Genomic DNA, 7049 nt, shown 5'->3' on the forward strand with positions numbered 1-7049 from the left:
CCTGCACTGATCTCTTTAGGAGTACTTTTGGATGCTTTCTGTAATGGAACTTCTTTGGGAGTAAGGTATTTTGATGATTAGCCTCTTTAGGGCATGTAACAACTATATTAGGGGTTGATGAACCCTAATAACATTGATCTATAAGTTGGGGTTGATATGCCCAAATAAATCTGTAACAGTAGTGTTAGTGCTTGAATTTGGCCTCAGGCTGAAAAGGACAAAATCCAAGGCAACATCAAACCACTTAGCCTCGTAGCTAGCTCTACGGGGCAGGATAGGGCTCTCTCCGGGTCTATCTCGGCGAAAGGTCTTCAAAGGGCGGAGATGACCAATTAAGAACACTAATTTTAGGCTAGTAAACTGATAGGGAAAGTTTGATTTTAAATTTTTAGAGTTTTGGTGGAAAACTGAGCACAGCAATTTTGGGTGCGGGGATGAGACACAGTTTTTGCAGAGGTCTTTTTGGGGCAAGGTAGGAGATTGTCTTGATGCCTTTGAATTAAGTGAATGGATAGAAATGACCAGTGAGGAGCTAAAGAGAGCAAGAAACTTTCGAGAGTTCTCTTTAGACAGAGGAAAACATAGATATTAAGCAAACTTAAAGGCAGAGCATATAAATTATGAATTCTACCTTAACACTTCATTTACTTAATGTGCAGAAAAGAGAAGTTGGAAAATGATTCACATAACACACTTACAAGTACAAGAGAGAAGCACACCATCAACACAAATAACCACAGGAATCCCAAATAGTGCTGCAAAACCATGGTCTTTCCTTTGCCAAAATTGCAGAGATACAAAGAGTAATACAGTCTAAGCTTATCCCTCAAGAGTCCAACCATGAAAATGACTAAGAAAATACATAATATAGGCAACCTAACACCTTTCCTTTCCTCTAGGGGTCGAGCTCATCCTTCTAGGAGCTTTTTCAACCAATTCTAAACTGAGCACTAAAATCTAGGCAGTCAAAACAACTTGCCTCTATAAACTAGGAAACCAACTCATTCATTAAATTTTTGACTTTTTATGAATGAATCTTCTAGAAGAGATAAATAAGTGCCATGACATCATAAAATTACATCAATTACATCAAGGAGGATGAAAAATCACTCCAAAAAGTCAAAACTAGTCAAATCTGCGTTTTGCTGAGCTGTAGGTGAAAATCTGGCAAATTTCCCTGATGCGTAGCGCCCCAATTCTCTACGCGTAGCACGCATTTGAGCCAATTTTTGAGGCACTTCCCGGCATCCAAATGAGGCAAAAGTAGGCTTGTTGGAAAGGTCTGGATGTCTACTTTCCAGCCCAAGTGGAATTTCTCAATTTGGTGGTCAAGTGACCCTCCCAAATTGCAATCTCCCAAGACTGCTTCCTGTGTGTCCAAAAAGTGGCAGAAAGTCATTTTTTGCATGTTTTTTGACCTTCTGAGGGCTCAAAACCTGATGAAATGTCTTGGAAATTGCTGAGCAAGTGTAATTTGTCATGAAAAATCCAAAAATGCTAAGTTTTTGAGAAATGGACTTGCCCATCTTCAGGGTAGCACGCGGCGTGCTACGCGTTGAGGGCAAAAACCTGTGTTTGGCACAAAAAAGTCAAAATTGACCAAAATTGCTCAAAATTTCCTGAAATTTGAGCTGAAGGTGTGTCATTTAGTGCCATGCTCCTTCAAGGAAGCTTCAGCCAAAATATGAAGGGGATCGGGCCTTTTTCGCCGTTTTAGTGCCTTGGCCAGCCGTCCTTTGAGTACCTTCATTCTTGCTTTACACACATGCATTCGAGCCCAATAGTGATTCTTCATGTGTCGGAGCATGTCCTTTTCCCTGTTTGCCTTTGCTATCAACCTCTCTAAATGTGTGTTCACCTGAATGAGCATAGAGCTTTGCTCCTTAGGTGTCAAATCACCGGGTCTCTTGCGAGCCAAGTTCCGGTCTTCTCGGATCCTCCGCAACTCATCAAGAGAATGTTCATCCTCTAATTGCTTGTTGCGCTGCTCTAAATAAGTAATTGTCCAATTTGCCATCTCCAACTTTTGCTACAACAAGTCATTTTCAGCCCTTAGTTGCTGGATGATCTCCTTTGACTCTAGGCTAGGAGAAATGATATCAAGGTCAACAACATTTATGCCTGGAACACCTGATGGCCCCTCATCAATCTTGGGCTGCTTGCCTCTCTCTGATACCTGTTCTGCTGTCGAAAGCGAGGCCCCTTCCACCTGATGTGGAGATAACACTCGCTGTGCTGATGAAGAAGGCGAGACCCCTTCCACCTGGTGTGAAGATAATACTCGTCGTGCAGATGCAAATAAGGCCCTGTGGCCTCTCTGATATGTAACAAATGGAGGGGAGCTGACATGCTCGGGCTCTAGAATGTCAAACTGATGTGAAGGCCCTCCCTCATCACGGACAACCATAGGAGGTGGTTGTGGCACTGTGAACAAGTCACGGGAAATGAAATCCTCCCATGGAATACCCTGTTGTGCCAACTGATGCATGACCATAATCTTGATCAGTGCATAATGATAGATGCTCTTGTGTTGTTGTGCTGGGCTCTTTCTTTGCACCAAGGGCACCATCCTCTCTATATTTTGGCACATGAAGAATGGAATGTTCATCATTCGTACCCGTGTGAAATGCATCAACAAACGGATATGGTACGAATATAAACGTGAAAATCTGCCCTCGCAAGTGAAATAGCGAATGATGATCCTCATCAAAGGTGCATACTCGTCTCTTAAGAATCTGAAGGGAAAAACAGCAGTTAGGTGTCCCATATATACAGGTTTGATATATGGCTCATAATGAAATATGTCCAACTGCTGGCGCTTGTTCCACTCTTCTCCAATATTGGGTATCCCTGTTGCTTGAGCAACAATCTCGGGTGACAATGTGAAGTCCACTCCTGCAAGATTCACATGCCCATTGTGCAAATGTAGGACAAACAAGTGGACCAATTCCCTGTGGTGTTGAATTTGGGAGATTCTCTCGCAATATTCATAACATGATTGGTATCAGAAACATGTCACTGCAAGTGGACAAGCTTGTAGATAAGCCAAAGAGGTGGGCTCCTCCCTGACATGCTGACCACCTTTACCACCCCTGTGATGCCTCCTTGGCACCTCTACCTCTGGTGTTGATTCACGGTCATCACTTTGCTCATAATCTGTTTCGGTTTCTGACATGGTTTTGGAGGCAAGTGACTGAAAAATAATGGTGACTGTGCACCCAATGAACTGCTGTTTTGACTTGTTTAAATGCTGTTACCAAGGGGACAAACACACATGGGAAATGTTAGGGAAAAGGGAACATTGAGGGGATTAGGGAAAACAAATGTGAAAGGAAATTTTAGGAAAGGAACATGGAACATATACAATCATAATTTGTGGGATTTTAATGGGAAGTAGGGTTTAGGAAATTTACATAGGGTTTTAGGAATTAGTAGGGTTTAGGGATTTTAATGATTTTTAATAGGGAAATTATATGATTGCATGGAAAAATGTTAAGGAAAATGGTGATGAAAATATGGGGAAAGAGGAATGGAAAATGGGTAACCTTGGGCAGCAAATTTCAATGAAACCCTAGCACATTTACATTTTTAAATTTTGACACAGCAAGGTAGGGTTTTTACTCCATATTAGCATGGCATTTTTTGCATGTTCATTGCTCATTCATCTTATCCAAACCAAAATCACCATGGATTAGAGGCCTACCTGAAAATATTTTGAGAGAGGAGTAGTTTTGGTGGCTTGCTGGCGATTTCCTAAGCAAGAAACCCTACGTGTAGCGCGCCCAGCCTGATGCGTAGCACGCCTCCAACGCGTAGCGCCTGAGTTAATTTGCACTGGAAAATGCGCGCTGATGTGTAGCGCGCCCCCAACGCGTAGCGCGCCTCCTCTGATGCGTAGCGCGCCGCTGCAATTGCCCAATTCGCCCAATGAACTTTGAAATCGACTTGATAAGTATTCTCTTGAAGTGTTGAGAGGCAAATGAGTTACCAATGAGGAATGGGATGCTTTTATAGGCTTCCTTTTAATTTTTACTTGCCCAAAACCCACTTTGTAATGTTTTGAATATTGACACTTTTTGATTTAATTGGCTCTGACCTGTAATTTCATTTCTTTAAAAAAATGGTTGAAATGATGATTTCTTCTGAAAATTTTTGCAGGGATAGCTTCTGGGATGCTTTGGCAAAGGAGACCAAGGCTGCACTTCGTCATTTGAAGAATTTGAAATTTTGAGAATTTTTACAAAAATGAGATAATGACCTTGTTTTCAAAAACAGAGTTTTTGAGAACAAGGTAAAAATTTAGCTGTACAATGATAATAAATGTTTAATGAAGGACATCCCTCTGGCCTGCTGGTCCTTGATGACCTCTCAAGACAAAATTAGACTCAACCCTAGACCTAAGACCTTAAAACTTAAAGCAATATGAATGACCCTTTGAGGACTTTATTTACTTGAACAAACCTGAACCAGCAGTGCCAAACAAGAGGGGAATAACGACACAAACTCCTTCCACCAAGATTATGGCATGCCTAACAGAATGCAACATGATCACACTGATGGGACACCTAATCATGAAATGCAAAGAGCTTTGATCTCTGGTGGAGGGCTACTAGACCGACTCTAACATTGGCTCCAATGGGGATGGTAGCTCCTTGGAGGTGCCAAGAACCGCAAACCTCTGGGAGAGCAAACCAGTGTTTTCAACCATTGGGCGATGGAGTCATTATTTACTCATTTGACAGAAACTCTGACAGCTTTAATGACTGTAGATTTGACTGAAAATTGGACACAACTTTGACCCAAACTAACTCAATAGTGAACAGAAAATGGACTGATAAAAACACCTTGACAAACCTCAAACCAACCAATCTCCATCTTCAAAATTATAGCCTTCACCGCGGGCCCCAGACTGAGGATGAAAGATCATCACACACATGCGATAAAACAGAAGTAAAATGGTATATACAATGATGGTGAGAAGAACAAAAATGCTCAGACATGGTACCTCTTCAGCAGTCGACCATTGATCGACCCTCCGGGATAATCATCTCCGTTGATTTCCTTGAGAAGAAAAGCATTTTGGCCACGATATGCTGTGATCTTATAGGGACCCTTCCATAAATTATCAAATTTGTCGTGTTTCCCTTTGTCTTCATTCCGAGCATCCCACTTCAAAACCACATCATCTATTTGAAAGTCATCTGATTTTGCTTTCCTGTCATAAATCTTCTTTATGCGCTCTTGCAACTTGAGAGTATTGTGAAGAACCTCCTCCCGTGTCTGCTGTAAATGAATCATTTGATTAATCCACCTCTGCATGGGATCGTCCTCACTATCAATTTCTTGAAGCAATTTGACCATCGGAATAGCAAGCGAATTAGGAAACACTACATCTGCCCCGTACACCAGCTCAAAAGGAGACATGCCAATTGACTTTTTATGACTTACCCTATCAGCCCACAGTGCATTCACTAACTTTTTATGCCAGCTCTTCTTATTGATTTCCAGCAATTTTTTAATGATATTTACCAAGGACTTATTTGAAGATTCTGCCAGCCCATTTCCTTGCGGATGGTAGGCGGTAGAATGCCCCAAGCTGATATTATACTTGTAGCAAAAATCAACCATTCTCTTTGATTTAAATGCTGCTGCATTATCTGTAATTAACTTACTTGGACAACCAAAACGTGACAATATGTTATTTTCAAGGAAAGAAATAATTACCGCATCTGTGGCCTGCCGGGTGGGAATGGCTTCAATCCATTTTGTGAAGTAATCTGTGGCTGTCAATATCCATCTATGCTGTCCTGACGATGCCGGATGAATCTCACCGATAAAATCCAAGCCCCACTGCTGAAATGGTGCGCTGACTTCAATTGGTTTGAGAGGCAATGGCTGCAATTTCTGTTTTCCTTGAAAAATTTGGCACTCATGACAACTCTTAACAGCTTTATATACATCTGAAAACAATGAAGGCCAATAAAAACCTGCTCTTAGGATCTTATTTGATGTAGTCTTCCAAAACAAATGACCCCCACAGTCACCTTTATGAAAATCTTCCACCATTGTTTTGGCTTCCTCCTCAACCAAACAATTCAACAATATTCCACCGGGGTCTTTCCAATATAGTGCAGATTTAAGGATGCAAAACTTGGCTGCTTTCAACTTCAATGTCCTACTTTTATTTCGAGGCATCCCTAGAGGTGAAGACAAATTTTGAAGTACATATACAATATCAGCATACCAAGGAGAAGAAATAAAGATGTCAGATACCTGTTGTGCTGAATTCTCCTCATCTTCATCGGACATGGCAGCCATCAAATTGATGTCTAGGACATGTAGATTTGTTTCAGCCATCAACTTGGCAAGACCTTGCCCTTTGATCAACTTAGTGGGTTTAATTTCTACATCATACTCTAATAATGCAGCAATCCACTTTCCCCGCCTTCCTTCCGGTTCTGTCTGTACCAACACATCCTTTACTGCCGTGTTAGGAACATAAGCTATAATGTGGGAATGCAATACATACACACGGAAATCCTTCAGGGCCTTCACAAGTGCAAGTGCTTGTTTTTCAATGATGTTATACTTTAATGCTCCATCTCTGATAATACGGCTGAAAAAAGTAATAGGCTTCTCAACTCCATCTCTTTTTTGCATTAGTATAGCTGCCAATGTGTGCTCAGAAGCAAATGAAAACAAAATAAAATCTTGTGTGTAATCCGGACTGATTAGAGTTGGGGCTGAAGATAAAACCAACTTTACCAAATTGAAATATTTTACCGCCTCTTCAGTCCACTTTAGCTGGCTGTCCCTTTTTAGCATGTTTGTGATTTCTCTAAGGTGCTCGGCAAGATTCGGAATGAACCGTCGCAGAAAATTCAACTTACCACTAAAGGACTGAATTTCTTTTTTGTTCCGGGGCTGCTCAAGTTGCTGAATAGCTTCAACACGTGCAGGATCTATACGGATGCCATCTTTGGAAATAATGTGGCCCAAGAGCTTGCCTTCACTCATGGCGAAAAGGCTCTTCTTTGGATTCAATGAAA

The sequence above is a fragment of the Pinus tabuliformis genome, chromosome 2_2 (genome assembly GCF_031772625.1).
Source record: "Pinus tabuliformis cultivar Carrire ecotype Pingquan chromosome 2_2, CPIR1, whole genome shotgun sequence".
Classification (NCBI taxonomy): domain Eukaryota; kingdom Viridiplantae; phylum Streptophyta; class Pinopsida; order Pinales; family Pinaceae; genus Pinus; species Pinus tabuliformis.